This window comes from Melospiza melodia (assembly GCF_035770615.1).
Source record: "Melospiza melodia melodia isolate bMelMel2 chromosome 7 unlocalized genomic scaffold, bMelMel2.pri SUPER_7_unloc_2, whole genome shotgun sequence".
In the NCBI taxonomy this organism is placed as follows: domain Eukaryota; kingdom Metazoa; phylum Chordata; class Aves; order Passeriformes; family Passerellidae; genus Melospiza; species Melospiza melodia.
In genome coordinates this window covers 834,645-855,048 of record NW_026948498.1, presented here as the reverse complement: position 1 = coordinate 855,048, position 20,404 = coordinate 834,645, and positions in this window count along the sequence as shown.

Below are 20,404 nucleotides of genomic sequence, written 5' to 3'. Positions count from 1 at the left end.
AAGAGAGACTGACAAGGTTCATTCACACTGTGGTGAGGAACACAAGGCTGCTGAAAGTCCTATAAGATGCCCAGCCCAAGTTGCTGCATTCCCAAATAACTCCGGCCAGGGGTCTCCGGGAGGATTTTTTTTTTGAGAGTGTTCAGAGCTGGCTGATCTCTTGAGCCCCAGATATCTCCGGGCTCCCTAAGAGGAGCTTTTTCAGGGGCAGAGGACCTGTGATCACCCCTCGGGAAGGTCCCGGGGTTTCAAAATAGGGATGGCCCGGTACCGACGGGACGGGACATTGATTTTGGGGATCCCCGTGAGAGCCAGGGCTGTGGAACGGGGGACGCCCGGGGTGGGGAGAGGGGAAGGGGCGATACTGGAGCTGGGGGACCCCCGACAGCCCAGAGATGAGGTGAGGACAGGACCCCCTGACCCTGACAGGGGCGTGTCTTGGGGTGCCTTCATGGTGTTCGTACCCCCATCGGTCTGTTTAGCCCAGAAATTAGTTCTGCACCTTTAAGGCTGGTTCTGAGAGTGAAAGGGAGGAAGAAGAAGCTGCAGTTTGTTTTCAGGAACTGCACTCACTCCTCTACATTCCATTTGCTGGTTGGAGAGACAGCAGGACAGAGCTCTCCTTTGCTTTTAGTTAGTTTTTAGGTCTCTGAGGCAGAGAAGTTCCCTGGACTGTGGGTTTTCTTTTTCTTTGGAGCTGTTTAAATCTGCTCTTGACTGAACACCAGAGAGCACCGGCAGCTTGCACCTTTGGCCCACCTGGGCTGTGGCATTTCCAGTGCTGGAGGGGCTGATAACAGACTGATAAGAGACTGATAAGAGGCTGAGTGAGCCCAGCTACAGACCATGGAGACTTTATGAGTTTCTCATCTCTTCTGGAGTAGCAGGAGGTACTATTGCTTAATATTGTTCAAAATTTTGCTGGTGAATGCTTTGCCTGTTAAATAAAGGGTTTTTTTAACTATTCTCCAAGAATTTTCCCAAACTGGCCGAGGGTTGGGCTGCTGATTCTGCATTGTAGAGGAAACTCCTTTTGGAGATTTTCAACCAAATTTGCCCTAAACCAGGACAGGCTGGTGGAAAGTAGGGGGAACCCCAAGTGGCTGGATTGAGGGGAGGCTGGAGAGGGGGACCCTGGGACTCCAAAAACTCCCAAAATCCAAAAGCAGGACCCTGGAGAGGGGGGATCCCCAGCAGCCCTGAGATGGGGGACCACCAGAACCCGAGAGGGATTGAACTGGACATGGGACACTCCTGGTAGCCTTTTCTTATTCACTCTTGATTTTGGGACATCAGGTGACTTCTAGAGATTGACTTGGGCAAGAGGAATCCCAGACTGAAGGCATTCACACCTTGTTTTTCCCAAACCAGGTTTTTCCCCAGACTATCTCATAGAGACATCCCCCCTGTCTCACTCTGGGTGAGCTCAGTCCCAAACTTGACCCAGATCCTGGTCTCAATCTCATTCCACATTTAGACATCTTCACAGTTCTGTATTTTATCTCATCCCAGTCTCAGACTTGTCTAGCCCCAGAGCCAGTCCCAATCCCAGCCTTAAAGCCAATCCCACTTTTAGCCTTAACCCCAATCCCAGCTCTAATCCGAATCTCAGCTCCAACTCCAACCCAAGCCCCAGTTGCAGCCCCTTCCTAAATCCTCAGCCCCAAACCAAATTCCAGGCTCAGCCCTTCTGGGGCTTTGGGGTGTCTCTGTCCCTCTGTTGGAAAAGAAATGAAATTTAGCAAAATATTTAATTATAGTAAGTTGTGTGTGAACTGGTTTGTTAAAAAGTAGTTTTGTAGCCATTGAAAGTGTGTGTTGGGTTTTGTGTGTTACCTAGCAGGTAGTCTCAGGGATTTAATAAATAATTAAACTAGTGCAGGAAAGTAAGAATGCTAACCTGTCTGGAGGCAGCATACAATGCTCTTAGAATAAGATAAGCAGAGGATTAATGATCTTGTTTGTGAACCAAGGAATGTATCACAAGGGGTCTGTGACCAGGCAAGGGGAACGGAGGACTGTTTCTTGGAGACTTTGTTGTGAATCTCATGTATAAGAGGGAAGCACCCATACATGAATCTGGGGGCTCAGACTTTAGGGGCGTGAGTCCCCCAGTTCCCCGGGCCCTTAATAAAGCACCCACAAAACTTATCCGAGTTTTGTGTCATTTATCAATCGGGCAACAGTTTTCTGGCGACCGCGGCAGGACTCCGAGGGCTGCTGGGGTGGTTCGCGTCCCGATCCACTCCAAGCCGGCACCGAGCACTTCTCGGGGAGTCATCGGTCGTGCCCGACCCCCTGTCGGACAAACTGCATTAAGGTAAGCCCGAAGGTGCTTTATATTAGAAAAAAAAAAGGTGATAATTAGATTTGGATTTTGTGGTTGGCAAAAAAAGCCTAGGCTCCGGCCATAAGACGTCTAAGGACGCAGGACCGGAACTCGCCTCCTGTTTTGTTTTAGGGAAGGATGGCGAGAAGGTATATTGGTTTAAGGTATATTGGTTTATTGAGATTAATAGTGGAATTAAAGATTGTAATATGATGTCTTTTAAAACTTTTAAAACCTTAGTGCAAGCCAATGGTAAAATACCTGGAAATACACCATTAAGTTGTATATTGAAACAGTGGAAAAGTGAGGGGTATTATCAAGAATTGGATAAAAGCAAAATGATAGATTATTGTAATCATTGGTGGCCTGAATATGAGATTGGGGAAGCGGGATAGCCGGTGAATGGTACACTGGAATTGGGGATAATAAAATCCTTGATGCAATTTTTAAGAAGGAATGAGAAATGAGATGAAATACCATATTTGGATTTGTTTTTCGTTTTATATCGGAAAGAGGAATGGCAAAAGGAATGTGGTATTTTGGTTTTAGAAGTGAATGATGAAAGGGAGTGTGTGGGATGTAAAGAAAGAAAGGAGCGTAATTTGTATCCTTCAATCGAGGAAGATTTGTCTTATTGTATAGCACCTCCGAGGGTTCCGGTTGCTCCTAATGTGCCCCCTGCTCCCCCTGCGGATATAGCTATAAAAACGGGATCTAGTGAGAGTGATAGTGATGGTGGTGATGGTGAAAAGAATGAGAGTGTTAAAAGAACTCCGTTAGCAGGGCGGACTCGCAAGAGAAGGAAGGGGCAGAAGGGGCCACAGTTTATGACGCCGTTGAGGGAAGCTGTGGGATCACAGGGAGAAAGGATGCTTATAAAGGTGCCTTTCTCCCCCGGAGATTTAGTAATATGGAAGCAATCAGCGGAGAGTTATCGGGAGGATACTGAAAGGGTGGCAAGGGTGGTTAAAATGGTAATAAAGACTCAGAATCCAGACTGGAATGATTTACAGGTATTATTAGATACTATAATGGATTCCACGGAAAAGGAAATGGTATTAGAGCCACTAGAGAAAAGGCTCGTAAAGAAATTCGGTTGAGACAACTAAATGAGACAGTTGATGAATTGGTACCAAGTGAAGAACCTAAGTGGGACCCAAACTCTACGGGAGGAATAAGAGCTGTAAAACGATATCAGGAATTGTTGGTGGAAGGAATTAGGACAGGAATACCTAAGACTTTGAACTGGTCTAAGTTGTATTCGGTCAAGCAGGACAAGAATGAGTCTCCGTCTGCCTTTTTAGAACAATTAAAAGACATGGCTCGGAAGTTTACTAATTTAGATGTAGAGGATCAATCAGGAAAACTTCAATTGGCATTGTTGTTTATGGGGCAATCACAAGAGGATATTAGGAAAAAGTTACAAAAGCTGGAAGGAGAGGATACTTGAAGTTTAGATGAATTGCTGGAGGTAGCGTGGAAGGTATACAACAACAGGGAAAAAGAAACTGCAAAAAGACAACAAGCTAGTATTCTGGCTGTAATGCAACAGACAGGGGCAGGAGGAAGACCCATTAGGGGTCGAGGTCGGGGAGGAGCTAATCACGGACAGAGGGGGTTGCCAAGAGGTCGAAGAGGATTTGGGTTTGCACCTAACATTGGGAGGTTGGATCCAAACCAGTGTGCCTTTTGACGACAATTGGGACACTGGAAAAATGAATGCCCGGTTAGAGGAAGTATGGGCATGGGAAACATGAGATTAAATACAGCCCCAATGGGAAATGCCCCTGTGAGAGGATTCACGGGAAGACCAGCAGAAGTCGCTCAAGCACTAGTTTTGGGAAACTATCAGAATCAAAGCTGACTAGAAAAGGATTTAAGGGTAGTTTTAGAAATAGATAGAAAGGATCAAGAATTTATGGTAGACACTGGTGCTACTTATTCTGTACTCAATAGACGATTGGGACCTTTGCGTGACACAACAGTACAGGTGGTGGGGGCAACAGAGAAGCTAGAAGAACAACCATTTTTACAACCTTTAAATCTTAGGTTTGGGGGGAAGGAATTAGATCACCAATTTCTGTATATGCCAAACTGCCCCACACCCCTTTTAGCAGAGATCTGTGTTCCCGACTTAACGTGAAAATAATATTTGAAGGGGGAAAGGTGAAATTAGAAATACCTGAGGAACAAATAGCAGGCATTTTTGTAATCAAGGAAGTAGATGCCTCTCCTATTCCAGAAGAAATTGAACAGGTTGTAGTACCCTGGGTATGGGAGTCAGGGGTCCCCGGAAAATCTAAAGCTGCGCAGCCAGTAAAGGTGGAACTAAAGGAAGGGGCCCGACCAGTGAGGATAAAGCAATACCCCTTGAAGCTTGAGGCAAGGAGAGGAGTAGCCCCATTAATTAAACAATTTTTGGCTCAAGGAATATTACAAGAATGTCAATCAGAGTATAATACTCCAATTTTTCCAGTAAAGAAACCTAATAGTAAGTACCGTTTGGTACAGGACTTAAGGGATATTAATGAAATAGTGAAAGACATACATACAGTTGTTGCTAATCCTTATACCTTGTTAACATCTGTATCGGAGGAGTTTAAATGGTTCTCAGTGATTGACCTTAAAGATGCCTTCTTCTGCATCCCACTGGCAGTAGAGAGTAGGAAATATTTTGCCTTCGAGTGGGAGAGTCCTGATTTTGGGAGAAAGAAGCAGCTTATGTGGACGAGACTCCCACAGAGATTTAAATGCTCCCCTTCTATTTTTGGAAACCAACTGGCCAAAGAGCTAGAGGAATGGAAGATAACCCAGGTAACAATATTCCCATCCTTGTATGTAGTCCTGCAGTACGTGGACGACATTTTTCTGGCGACTAAGGAAAGGGAAATGTGCGTAGAATTAACAATTAAATTACTCAACATGCTTGGCCAAGCAAGGTATCGGGTTTCTAAGGAAAAACTCAATTGCTCAGAAATAGCGCTATTTACCTTGGTTGTGAGATCACACAAGGGCAGAGACGTTTGGGAGTAAACCGAATAGAGGCAATATGTGCTATTCCTTTGCCTCGTAACCATCAAGAATTGAGATCTTTTCTAAGAAAAGTGAGATAGTGTCGACTGTAGATCATGAATTTCGGTCTCCTAGCCAAGCCACTATATGAGGCCTTGAAGCAGCATCGTTTGGAGTGGACGACACAGCAAAAGAAGGCCTTCTAGGAATTGAAGCAGGCACTAAAAGAGGCCCCAGCCCTAGGACTCCCTGACCTGACCAAGGAATTCCAGTTGTACGTGAATGAGAGGCAAAAACTGGCATTGGGAGTCCTCACCCAGAAGGTGGAATCCTGGAAGAGACCAGTGGGATACTTCTGTAAACAACTAGATTCGGTAAGTTCCGAGTGGCCCTCGTGTTTACGAGCCGTAGCGGCAACAATAATTCTTATTCAAGAGGCCCGGAAATTGACTTTGGGGGCAAAAATGAAAGTGTTTGTTCCCCATATGGTCATGGCCGTTTTGGAGCAAAAGGGAGGTCACTGGCTATCATCCAGTCGAATGTTGCAATACCAGGCCATCCTGAGAGAACAAGATGATATTGAAATAAGGACTACTAATCATGTTAATCCAGCAGAGTTTTTACGCAGTGACCAGGAAGCTGGGGGACTGGTGCATGATTGCGTAGAGGTAATTGAACAAGTATATGCCAGCAGACCCGACCTAAAGGATGAACCATTGGAAGAACCTGAATGGGAACTATACACTGATGGATCCAGTTTTGTCGAGAATGGGACTCGCTATGCCGGGTATGCAGTGGTAACATTGGATTGGGTAATAGAGGCAAAGGCTTTGTTACCTGGAACTTCGGCCCAGAAGGCAGAGGTGATTGGACTCACCAGAGCCCTGTATTTGAGCAAAGACAAAAAGGTTAATATCTAGACAGATTCTAAATATGCCTTTAGTGTAGTTCATGTACATGGAGCGTTATGGAAGGAAAGGGGGCTTTTGAATTCACAGAGAACCAACATCAAGCACCGGGAAGAAGTGCTACAGCTACTAGATGCGGTACATAGTCCCAAAGCAGTTGCAGTAATGCATGTTAGAGGACATCAGACTGCGAAAGGAGACGTTTACAGAGGAAATCGATTTGCTGATGTTACAGCTCGGCAAGTGGCACGAGAAGTATAGACTCAAATGGCATTGGTACCGGTAAGAACAAATCCGGCTACCCCATACCTGAATCAGGAGCCCAAATATTCAATAGAAGATAGAAAACTAATAAACTTCCTAGGGGCACAGAGGAATCAACTTGGGTGGTACGTTACACCAATGGGACAAATAGTGGTACCTACTCACATAATGAAATTTATTTTAGAATCAGAACATAATAAATGTCATTAGGGGGCAGAAGTATTAGTAAAATTTTTGAAGAATGAGATATACTCTAATCAGATGTTAACAATGGCAAGAAGAGTTAATGCAATGTGCCCAGTATGTTTGAAAAATAATCCAGTAGTTAAGAGACAAATACAAATGGGAAAGTTGCAAGTCGGGCCACAACTGGGAGATTACTGGCAAGTTGATTTTTCTGAATTGCCTAAGGCACAGGGATACAGATACTTGTTAGTGTATGTATGTACGCTCTCAGGGTGGCCGGAAGCTTTTCCATGTAGAACTAATCAGGCTAAAGAAGTGGTAAAAACCTTGTTAAAAGAAATAATACCAAGATTTAGAGTTCCTTTAAGATTGTCATCAGATAGGGGTCCACATTTTATAGCCGGGGTAGTGCAAGAATTAACACGAATGTTAGATATAACCTAGAATTTGCATACCCCTTGGAGACCTCAGTCTAGTGGGCAGGTGGAAAGGATGAATCAAACCCTGAAAGGACAAATCAAAAAGATTTGCCAGGAAGCTAAACTGCACTGGCCTCAAGCTTTGCCTTTGGCCCTACTCAAGATTCGAATTAAACCAAAGGAAAAGGTAGGCGTAAGTCCATATGAGATATTATATGGCAAACCATATCATGTAACTGTATTAAAAGGGGAGGTACATGTGAGTGGGGACCAGGCGATTGCAGAGTATGTTATGTCACTTAATAAGATCTTGAATTCTTTAAGAAATACGTTACAGTAGAATAGACCGCTCACGCTGGAGAATTCTGTCCACGACATCCAGCCTGGGGACTAGCTGTACGTCAAGAAGTGGAGCACGGATCCGCTATGAGAATCATAGAGCGGACCCCACCAAGTGATGATGACGACCTACACGGCGGTGAAGGTCCAGGAGATAGATGCTTAGATCCATTACACCAGGGTAAAGAAGGCACCGTTCCAGTGGGAAACCCAGATAGTGTCTCCAACCCGGATGATCTTCCGCGCAAAGCCGCCTTCTTAATTATATTACTGCTAGTGATCATGAGACTATTACCCGTTCAAGGGTCTACTCTTGTACAAGTTGAAGAAACAAAGGTTACAGTCATGGAAGAGATAGATGTTCGATTAACTTGTGTTATATTTGACAGCCAGAAAGTTGAAGCCGGTGAAGTTATTGCAATATGGCAACGGGGGGATGAAAGAAGCCGAGGCAAGATAGGAGTCGGTTGAGATCAAGATGAACAACATGGAAACACGGTACTGAATCTTACCAAAGTAACCACAAACGATACGGGAGAATATACATGTTTAGTCAAAATACGGGATAGTTTTGATTACAAAAGAGTGAGTATGAGGGTTTTGCCATGGACAGGGGATCGTGCTGAAAACATAAAGGTTAATCCAGTATCAATGGCAGTGGACATGTGGGATGGGCAACCTCTCAGAATAAATTGTTCCTTCTTAGTAAGATTAAGATATCAAAGGAACCTTTGGGTCAAATGGTGGAAGCAAAATAGGGAACTGACCTGGGACAGAATAGAGGACGGGACCAATTGGTGGGGGAAGGAAGGCAAAGGTTGTGGGTGGTCGAGTGTCACTAATCCTAGAATAGGAAATGCATGGTGGAGGCATGACAGAATGATGTTATCCTTACAGAGACACGGTAGAAGGAGTAGACGGGAGGTTAATGATACAATAGAACGAAATACTGAGCAGGAAAATTTAGTGGTAGGATTAATCAGAGATTTTGGGATCATGCAGAACGTGACTAAAATAACAGCTTGCCTGCCGTTACCACAGGCTGCAGGTGAACCAATTCCCTGGGGAATAATACCAGTAACCAAAATGCTTGAAACATTCAAGAATGTTTCATGGTCCTGCCAGTCAGTTCCCAAACCAGTAGATGTATAGAAAGATTTGTGTATGACCACTCGAGCTATGACTAGAGAGGAATGTGAAAAGAAATCCAATCATTATGGTTGGATTCAAAATACCAGGAGGTGTTTAATTGCAACCCCAATAGATGAGCCATGCAATACAGTAAGAATAAGAACGAAATCCCACCGAAATGAGATGAGTTGACAGAATGTCACACAGAATTTTGACACCTGGAATAGTTGGAAGACATTATGGGGACCTAGTGTTTTGGAACACTATAATTACCTTGGAGAAGTACAATGGTGCATCCAATGGTCAGGAGTAAAGAATCAGTCACATTATAGGGCCCTTATCACGTCTACATCTTCCCGAGAGTTCAGACCGCAGAAAGAGGATTGGAATTGTACTGAGGTTTTTACATGTGATACACCGGAAGACCGAATTGGATTGGTACCGGTGAAAATGGCATTAAAGTGGGGATGCGAGTGTAGGGGGTATGATCACACGGTTAGCAGAGAGTCCATGGATGAGCCTATAGATTGCAGATATACTACTGTGCATAGCCCTGGAAATCTAGTCGGGGTGTTGGGACACGGACAGTGGACCACACATTTACCTCTAGATAGATCAGTAACACAAATCACCCTAGAGGTTCCCACATTGTGTCCATACTGGAAACAGAATAGATTGATCCAAAGGAAAGGACTCAGAAAGAGGGAAGAATCCCTAGAAGAGCAGTGGCATGAACCTAGCTCAGGAGTGCAATTTGGATGGATATTAGAGTCATTATTCCCTCCGGTAGCGACATATCGAAACAGGGAAATGGTCAACAATTTGTTAGGACAGACAGAAAGGTTGGCAGCAGCTACTAAGAAGGGATTTAAAGATCTAAATTTGCAATTGCAAGCTACATCAAGAATGACCCTACAAAACAGAATGGCATTGGATTTGTTACTGTTAAAAGAACATGGAGTTTATGGTTACCTGAGTAGGAGAATAGATCATTGCTGTGTACACATTCCAAATGTTACACTTGAAGTTGAGAAAGATATTTCTCAACTGGCAGAAGTGGAAACAAAAACCTAGGAAATTGAAAAGGAAGCACAGCATAACTGGATAGGAGCAGTATTTGATTCTTTGGGGCTTCACCTGTCTGGCTGGATTACGTCTGCTGTACAATACATACTAATGTTTTTAGTATTTTTAGTGACTATAGGGATTGTATATAGATGCCTCTTAGGTGTGATCGAAAAAGAGAAGAAGCGATCTCTCCGGTTGCTGAAGGCGATGACCCGCGGGCGGCAGAATGAGGAACACTCCCCACCTCGTTATGAAGATGTTACTGTCAATACTGTTGATTGAGCATCCTTGCAGCAGGACTGAAGGATGCTCAAAAGGGGGGAAATGTTGGAAAAGAAATGAAATTTAGCAAAATATTTAATTATAGTGAGTTGTGTGTGAACTGGTTTGTTAAAAAGTAGTTTTGTAGCCGTTGAAAGTGTGTGTTGGGTTTTGTGTGTTACCTAGCAGGTAGTCTTAGGGATTTAATAAATAATTAAACTAGTGTAGGAAAGTAAGAATGCTAACCTGTCTGGAGGCAGCATACAATGCTCTTAGAATAAGATAAGCAGAGGATTAATGATCTTGTTTGTGAACCAAGGAATGTATCACAAGGGGTCTGTGACCAGGCAAGGGGAACGGAGGACTGTTTCTTGGAGGCTAGGCAAGGGGAACGAGAAACTGTTTCTTGGAGACTTTGTTGTGAATCTCATATATAAGAAGGAAGCACCCATACGTGAATTTGGAGGCTCGGACTTTAGGGACGTGAGTCCCCCAGTTCCCCGGGCCCTTAATAAAGCACCCACAAAACTTATCCGAGTTTTGTGTCATTTATCAATTGGACAATACCTCGGACCCCAATGATGTTTGGGTGGGGTCACACAGGCTGAGAGGGACAGAGACCCCGCAGCCTCCCCAGATGTGAGGAGGTTGGGGAGCCCCCCCAGCCCCGAGCATCCTCAGCGGTGAGAGGGACACAGAGCCCCTGGTCCCCAGCCCTGCACAGGCATTTCCTGAGGCCAGAGGGATGGAGACCTCCCGAGCATCCCCCAGGGTGAGGGGACAGAGAGCCCCAAGCATCCCCTGGGCCGAGAGGGACAGAGACTGCCCCGAGCACCCCCTGGCACAGGGGTGAGAGGGAGGGAGACCCCCCAGGCATTTCCTGGGGTGAGAATGATGGAGACCCCCAGGGGAATGGCCTGGGGAGAGAGGGACAGGGACACTCCCTGGGGAATGGCCTGGGGTGACAGGGACAGGGACCCTCCCCAGCCCCTCCCAAGCATCCCCCAGGGTGAGAGGCACAGAGCATCCCTTGGGCACCGGACAAAATAAACTTTGCAGAAATCAAACTTAACTCTGCATAAAACACTTTGATGAATATTTGCTTTTCCCACAAGTCACGTGATGAAAACACAAACAAATCCCAAAATTATATAAACTTACAATAGAAGATATTTTGTGGCAAATCCAAATTCCATTGGTCCTGAACAGCTCCAGCTCAGCTGCTGGCACATTCTGATAAAAGAAAAGTGGAAATTAGGCCAAATACAGAATATGAAAAGGAAGGGGAAGCTCTGTGTAGCTGTCACAAAGGTGACAGGGACAAAGAAAAAAATTACTCTAACATTTGGCAAAGTCGCCCAGCCTGTGAAAAAGCATGACCGGGACAGAGACCTCCCCTGGAGGGGGCCAAGTGTGACATTGTCCCCTGTGTATGTGGCCTTCCCAGGGAGGGGGTTTTACACCTGACCCAGTTTGGGTAAAGGGGACACCCTTTAGCCACCCAAGCAGGGATTACCCCACTGTTTCAGGCTGCAATGTAAGATGTAACCAAATGCATGTTTTCAATCCCCATCTTCATCAACTGCTATAAACAGGTGGGGCAGTGTTCTTTATTGCTTCCATGACTCACCCCTGATAACGCCCTCCGGGGGAGATATCTTCTGTGAATGGGCCATTGAGTGTCACTGCAGGACTGATAAAATTCCATCATCCTATTGTGATATGCTCTGCCCAGAGGGAGGATCCAAGCATTTCTACCTAGATATATTCTGAGGCTTTTAACACCAGGAGCACCTTGCCTGCTAGATAGTAATTCTGGTTTAGACCCTCCCCTGGTTTACCTTCTAACCAGTACAAAATTTAGTGTACTCATCCCTTGTTTTCCTCCCAAAACAAAATTTCCCATTCCCAAACCTTCACCTGATGGAAGAGGAAGCTGCAAGGAAGAGGAAGATGCCCCAGGACACCCAGGAAGGTGAGGAAGAAGTCAGTGCCCCTTTCCTCCTCTCTCCTGCTCCATCTCCTAGCCCATCACTGCCCCTGGCTGCAGGACAACCCTGCTGCCAATGCCATCCTGCCAGTGATGCACTGGGGGGATCTCCTTCCCCTTCCCTCTGGTACGGAGGCAAATCCCATCCTCTCCTTGTCCTTACTCCTCCAGAAAAGCAGCTGAGCATGGAGACCAGGGAGGATAAATCCCCATGGCAGAACCTCGTAAAAGAGGCTGTTTTGAGCGGCTCCATAGCACGGGAATGTGGTGTGGAGGAAAAGCCCCAGAGATCTCACAGGAGGAGGGGCTCTAAACCCAGCCCAGGGGGCTCTGAAGAGGAAAGACCCACCTTGAGCCAGGAAGGTAGACAGAGCTTCAACCAGACCTCAAAGCTGGTGGTCCATGAGCAGCTTCATGATGGGGAGAAGGCCCACAAGTGCTTGCAGTGTGGGAAGAGCTTCAGGCAGAGCAGTACCCTGATCCGCCACCAGTGCATCCACACTGGGGAGAGGCCCTACGAGTGTCCTGAGTATCAGAAGAGGTTTCAGACCAGCTCCCATCTCCTCTGCACCAGCAAAATCACACAGAGGAGAGGCCCTTCCGCTGCCATGAGTGCGGAAAGGCTTCAAGAAAAAATCCACCCTTAGCACCCATCGGCACATCCATACTGGGGAGAGGCCCTAAGACTGCCCCACATCATGAGAAGGGCTTCTCCATGAGCTCGGACTTGACCAGACACCAATGGAGTCATCAGTAAGGAAGTTCTGTGAGTGCCCCAACTGCAGGAAGAGCTTCATGCCCAGCTCCAGCTTGTTTCCCCATTGGAAGTCACATGTTGAGAAGACCCCTGGTGATCCATGTTCCCTGCAACCCATGCTGGGAAGACAGCTGTCCCTTTTCCTGCCCCTGCCAATGACATGATGTGGCAGTGAAAGCATGAGGATCTTCCCATGGCCCTGTCATTACATTCACTCCCACCTCAGGTCATTGCCAGGGGCTGGAAAGGGGCTCTCTCTCTCTCTCCCCAGAGGAGAAGGGTGTCCTTTCCAGGCAGGGGGAAATACCTGGCCAGGAAGAGCCTGCTGTTGATGTTGTAGTTTTCCCTGTAAATAGCTTTTCTTATCTCTTCTGTTATCAATATTGTTTCTGTTCCATTTTTTCCTTATCTCGTTGCTGTTCCCAATAAATTGTTCTTATCCCAGCCCAGGATCTTTGCCTTTTGTGCTTTCCATGGGAGGCGGGAGGGCAGTGAGGGAAGAGCAGTTTTAGCAGGAGCAGGAAATTAGGGAATCCTATTCCTGAACCTCGGCCCGTGGAAACCGACCATCCCAGCTGGTCCCAGCCCTGGTGGCCATGGCAACAGCCTTGGGAGTGGGTCCCTGGCTGGGGCTGTGGGAACCTCTTCCCTCTGGTGCCCACGGACAGGAGTGGAGGGAACGGCTGCTGAGTCGGGGCAGGCTCCGGTTGGATGTCAGGAAAAGGTTTTTGCCCAGAGGCTGCTGGGGCCCTGCCCAGGCTCCACAGGGAAGGGTCCCAGCTCCAGGGCTCTCTGAGCTGCAGCAGCGTTTGGACAGCGCTGCCAGGCCCAGGCTGGCATTGTTGGGGTGTCCTGTGCAGGGCCAGCAGTGGGACTGGAGGATCCTGATGAGTCCCTCCCAGCTCAGCCAATTCTGTGGTTCTGGGATCCCATGAGCCTGGGGATGGGGCTGCCAATGGTTGCCATGGCAACGTGCTCAGGCTGCAGGCCTGAGCTGGTGTCCATGGCAACCACTCCAGCATGGGGTATCCATGGAGCTGCCATGGAACCTGACCATAGCAAGAGGGGGCTGGTGATGGTTGCCATGGAAACTGACCATAGCAAGAGGGAGCTGGTGATGGTTGCCATGGAAACTGACCATAGCAACAGGGTGCCCCTGATGGTTGCCTGCTAAGGATCAGATTTGCCACAGGCTCTCAGAGGGGTTCCATGAGGACTTTCCAAGAGTCTCCAGGCTGTTCCAGAGCTGGAATGTCACAGGCAGAGACAGGGGCTCCATGGAGACCACCCAGGGGTTTCTGAGGATGGTAAAGTGCCATGGGGTCAGAGGCAGTCACAGCCATTCCATGGTGATGTCCCAGGGGACTTTGGGCTGCAAAGGCACCGATCTGTCTCAGGCACTCACAGGGGCTCCACGGTGACATCCCAGGAGTCCCCAGGCTGCCAAAGAGCCGGGATGTCCCAGACATTCACAGGGGTTCCTGTCATGGTCAGATATATTTATATAAATACGTATTCTCTATTATGGTAATGATTAGACAAAATTGCCTTAATCAGAAGTATTTATGCCAGGATATAAGAGATGTAAAATATATTATACATGGCACTAGGAAATTATTTCAAAGCATCTGTATTAAGCAAAACCTGTAATTAAGCAGAGATTGATGTCACTCCTGCAGACCAATGACCATGGGCAAATCTCTTTGGCTCAGCCTGGAGCAGTGACCTTGAGGGTGTCCCCACTGCTGGGAGGAATACCCACACCCCTCAAGAAGGGAAATGTCAGGAGATGCTGCCATTAATATTTGGGACGGGGATTTTCTAATCTGAGGTGCTGCCCTGTCAGTCAGATGTGCCCAGGCTGGGCCAGCTCAGACGCTCTGCAGAAGCTCTCAATGGTGTCACTTTGTTGCTCCTTTCTCTGGGGATTTTTCCAGCTCTGCCACAGCTTCAGCTTGCTCTGAGGATGTTGAGCTTTGGGATGGAGGAGTCAGGCTGGTTTCAGCATTATTCACCCCAAAAGCAGTGTGACACCCCTCCTTCATTTCCCACTGGGGGCTTTGCAAACAGGGTCTTGTGGAGTTGTTGGAGGCCATTGCAGGCAGAGCCTCCTGCTCCAGCAGGAACTGCCTTTCCTGTGCCATCAGCAGGGCAGGTCCCGCTGCAGGAAAAGCCCCAGGCCAGCCCCGGCACAGGGAAGGGCTCGGGCACAAGGGCAGAGTGCCGTGCTGGGAGCTGTACCAGGGAGAGCCTGAGGCACCAAAGGCACCTTGGCAGCAGCAGCTGCTTGCAGGCCACGGCCAGAAGCCTCCCTTGGCAGCCTGGCCTGGTGGCCACCACTGCAGAGCTGCTGCCTCAGGGCTCATTCCTGGCTGGGCTCTGAAAAGCCACTTCTGCCCCAGGAGCCTGACTGGGAAGCCATTGGCCCCAGCACCGTGGGGACATGATATTAATGACAAAACTCCTCATAGCAGCAGAACCAAGGCAGGGGCAGAGGAAAGGGCAGAGCCAGGCCCAGGGGACAGGGCTGCCATGGTGATGGCTGTAAGGCCACTGCCCCTGCAGCAGCCTGACTGCCCTCAGCAGACATTCTGGCCAGAAACGTTGTGAGGGCACCCAGCACATCAGAGAACCCACACTACAGAAACTCCATCCTTGGGGATGAGAAGGTTTCACTGGGTCAGGTTGCAGAAAGCTCCTGACCTTGGACAATTTCTGGGATGGGGAATCCACTTATATGGAAATACAGTTGCAGTTTTGTGTCACCCTTATGCTTGAGAAATATTTCCTCTGCTAACAAATGCTAATTTGCCCTCATTCATTTTAAAGATACTGACCCTTTTATCACTGCAAGATGTGGGAGGAAATAACTCTATTTTTCCATTTTCATAGACCTTGGAGAGGAACCAAAAATCTCCCAGGATGGGGTTTGGAGGCCTCATCACATAAGCAGCAGGGAGAGGGTGAGTGCGCTGTGGTCAGTGGTGTGGAGACTGAGGACAGAACAGAAGTAGCCTGGGAAGGATTGAAGGGTGGTTTCAGAGAGACTGGAGCTTTTCTTCATTGTGTAAAACAGCCAGAGAAAGGAATAATGGCACCAAGGGCAGCTGGAGAGGCCCAGATGAAGCATGACAAGAGCGAAATTTCTCTCCCAGGGCAGGGCTGTGGTGCAGCACGTCCCCAGAAGGAGCATGGAGCAGCCCAAGGCTTTGTGTGGGCAGGCAGGGGCAGGCAGGAGGCAGAGCTGTCAGCAAAGGAAGGGCCCAGCCTCGTGGGGCAGCCGGGGGATGCCAACAGCCTGCAGGGACAGAGGCGCAGGGCAGGGACACCGTGGGACAGCCTGGGCTGCACAGGGCACAGGGATGGGCAGCAGCTGCAAGACAGCCCTGCCAGAGCCAACTTGGGCAGCACTTTGGCCATGGCTGCTGGGCCTGGGCCTGAGGCCACGAGGGGACAAGTGACCCTTGCAGGGCTGGGGCCTCATTGCCTCCTTGTCCCTGCTCAGCAGCCTGGCAGGGGCCGCCCCATGCTCCTGCCCTTGCCATTGCACATCCCCACATGCCAGTGCCCATCCCGGCAAGAGCCCTGAGCAAGGAGGGAGGGACAGGATCTGCCTGGCCAGGGGCTGGGGCTCAGGCCTTGGCCCTTTGCATTCCTGAAACACATCCAGGTGTGCTCAGTACCAGAGACACCTTTGCCTTGCTTGTCCCTGTGTCATCAGGGCTTCCAGGGTTCTGCTCTAACTGGAACCTGGGGACATTTTCTCAGTCTTATCCCTCACAGGGATCTCTTTAAAGTACAAGAAACTTCACTGTTCCTACCTGACGTTGAGTTCTTGAGAAGTTCTCTGAGCACACTCTGAGGGACTGGGTCTGATGCAAAGAGCACCGAAGCCCCAGAGAGTCATTGAAGTCCCTGTGCTGTGTCTGTGCTGCTGAGCTGGGCCGGGCTCCTGGCCCAGAGGCAGCTCCTGGCAAGGGCAGCGCTGCAGAGAGACAGCTCTGGCCAGGAGCAGCTCCTGTGCACAGCCCAGCAGGGCTGGGGCACTGCCAGGGCCCCTCAGGGACACCAGCAGGGCACCGACAGAGCTCACAGGGGCTCAGCACTGGCAGGGGCTGTGGGATGGCCCAGAGGGGGCTGTGACACAGCAGCACCTCTGTGGCTGTGTCATAGAGGCACAGAGAGGCTGGGATGTCAGCAAGGGGCTGTGTGACAGGCCAGAGTGGGCTGTGTGAGATCACAGATTGGGCTATGACATCACAGAGGTTGTTGAGTGAGGTCATTGAACAGCTACAGCATCATAGAGGGGATTCTGTGACATCACAGAGTAGGCTGTGACCCCATTGTATGGCTGTATGATGTCATAGTGCAGGCTTTGATGTGAAAGTGTGTGCTGTGATATTATAGAGCGGCAGTATGACATCACAGAGAGGGCTTTGTGGCATCACAGACTTGGGTGTGACATTGTAGAGTAGGCTGTGAGGCCATAGAGCAGATCCTGCCATTATAGAGGGTGTCTCTGTGATATCAGAGAGTGGGTTGTGACAACACTGGGTGGCTGTGTAATATCATAGAGCAGGCTGTGACATCACAGAACAGACAGTGACATCTCTGTGTGATATTTTTTATCAGAGTCTTCTGTGACATCACAGAGCAGTTGTGTGACATCACAGGGGCTGTGTGAGGTCACTGGGGAGGTCACTCTGCCCCAGCCCCCCTCACAGCTCCCCCCAGAGCAGTCCAACCCTGCTCATGCACAGTGGGGTCCCCTGTGCCCCCAGGTCCCACCACTAGTGTCACAATGATCCCTACATTCCATGGAACCACACACATCTATTCCATGTGTGGAATGCCAGCTGTGTGGCTCCATGGAGTGTGACACTGAGAGGCCCCATCAAACAAAGGTCCATTGTGACACCGCGGGGCCTCCTGGAACTGTGGAGACCATTGTGACACTTTGGGGTATCATGGAACCAAGGGGCCATTGGGACACTGTGACATCCCATGGAGCCAAAGGTCCATTGTGACATTGCAGGGCTCATGGAATAGAGGAGTCAAGTGACATTGTGGGGCCTGTGGAACCATGGAGACCATTGTGACACTGCAAGGCCTCATGGAATCATTGGGACCATTGTGACACTGCTGGACCCCATGGAATGCGGTGCCCCTTGGTGCCAAGACCCTCAAGAACTCAGTTGTCTCTTCTGCTAATGAAACACTGGGGCTCTGTGCTTTCCTTCCTATAGAAAAAGAACTCTCCTTCTCCTCCAAGCATCCATGCCCAAAACTGGGATTTCACCTCCAAATTTCCTTATATCCAGGAATTGTTCCAAAAGGAATATTTCCAGGACAAGTCTGGAAGGTAATGGTTTAACAAGGGTCACCTCTCATCTGTCCCTAAAACATGGGGGAAGACTCCATGCTTTCCCTCCTATGAAAAAGAACTGTTCTGCTTCTCCAGGAGTCCATGGCTGAGATTGGGCTTTCACCTCCAAAATTCCCTAAATGCAAAGACTGCTCCCAGACCAAATCTGCCATTCCTGACAAGTCTGGCTGGCCTTGGCCTAGTGAGGCTTTCATCGGCCTTCCAAACACAGGGGCTCTGTGCTTTCCTTCCTATGGAAAATAATTTTCCTTCTCATTCAGATGCCCATGGTCAGAATAGGGATTTCACCTCCAACATTGCCTGTTGTGTCAGACTGGAGGAGATTGTTGGCTGCAAAACATTTCATGTGCAGGGGAGAAAGGGGCAGGTCTCCAGCCTTGCCCTGCCCTGGAACTCCAGCCCTGCCCTGCCCTGGAACCCCAATCCCCCCAGAGCCTCTATCCCAGCCCAGCAGTGGCTGCCAGTCCCTGGCACAGCACAGGCAATGCTCCACAGCCACCTCTGCAGCCCCCAGCCCAGCTCCTGAGGGACCAAATGAGCCCAAATCCCACCTGGGGGAAGGGCCCAGGAAGACCAAGGGGAATTTGCACAATATCCTGTTTGAAGTTGTCTGAGACTGTGTGAGACAGATGGCTTCACACAGGAGCATCCCCAAGGCTGCTGAGGGGAAGGCACAGAGGAGGACAAACCCCGTATTTCTGAGGGAAACTCCTTGACACCAAACCAACCTGAGCTGTCAAACAGCAGACCTGATGTTTCGAGACATGGGCCACAGGGGAAACCTTGCAGTGTGTTTGGTCCAGGCTGGGTTATGCTCGAGGCAAATGTGTTTCAGTGTGTTGGATAATACTCTTTTCTTGACCTAGAGATGGGGACACTGAGAGGTGTTTTAAAAACTTTTATTCCATTTTCAGTCTTATGAGAAGGGTGAGACAATACAGATGTTATAATTCACGCCATCACAATCAGAAGCCAACTATTTCCTAATTATAATACATTATCATTAGTTTTTTTGGTCTATCAGCCTTTTGCCATGCCACGTTGTGAATGCCTTAAAGCCAATTATTAAAACTGCCCCTCATGGGTCCCACTACAATGCATCTTTCATAGCTCTGTTTTTCCAAAATCTTATTTGCAAGGCCATCTTTTGGAACTTTTTTTCACCTCCATTTCTCTCTCAACAATATCTGTCCTATTCCATGGCATTTTTAAGTTAGCATTTCTTGTCTCAAGGTTTATATACAGATTCATACTCTGTGGGCATTCTACTAGGCCCTAAAAGCTTTCTAGATATCCATTTTCCACATCAGTGCACTTGGCTCCTTCTCTCCTCATTGTGCCTGGCAAGCACAGGAGTCCAGAGCTCCTGCAGAACCCATCCCAGCACTCAGTGGGAGCAAACTTGTGTCCAGTCCTCACCTGGAGCTGTGGTGCCCAGCATTCCACCACACTGGAATGAGGAACTGTTCCTGCTCTTTCAGAAGGAGCTAAGGAGCTTTGGCCTTCAGATCAATTGTCTGCAGGCTCCTGCAGTGCCTGGTGCTGCTCCCTTGCCAGCGCCACCACAGGGCAGGGGGGCACATCTGGGCTGCTGTGTCTGGCTCTGGGGCTCCCTGTTCTGGGCAGTGAGGAGGAGCTGCAGAGGCTCTGCAGGACTGACAGGATGGGCTTTGGGGCTGGCAGGAGAAGCTGAGGGACCTGGGCTGCTGGAGCTGCTGAAGAGGAGGCCCAGGGCTCATCCTGCAACTGCTCCAAGGGTGGTTTCAGAGAACCCCAGAATCAGCATGGCTGGGAAAGACCTTGGAGATCATCAAGTCCAATCCATGCCCTGACACCACCTTGTCTCCCCTGAGCCTCCTCTCCTCCAGGATAAACAACCTCAACTCTCTCAGCCACTCCCCACAGCTCTTGTGCTCCAGACCCCTCCAGACCCCTCCTCAGCCTTGTTGCCCTTCTCTGGACACGCTCCAGCCCCTCCATGGCCTTCCTTAATTGGGGGCCCCAGAACTGCAAAGAGCAGTGCCCAAGCAGTGCTGAGTGCAGGGGAACAATCCCTGCCCTGCTCCTGCTGGCCACACCATTCCTGATCCAGGCCAGGAGCCATTGGCCTCCTTGGCCACCTGGGCACACTGCTGCCTCATGTCCAGCCTGCTGTCCATCACTCCCTGCAGGTCCCTTTCTGCCTGGCTGCTCTCCAGCCCCTCTGGCACCTTGTTGAGGGAGGGAGGCAGGGATGGAACGGGTCCAGATCCAGTCCTTCCTGAAATGTGGTGTTTGCTGGCACTGCCATTTCCCAGAATTTGATATTTCCCTATTCTGGCACAGCCCAAGTGCAGCAACTTGCTGGCAAAGAA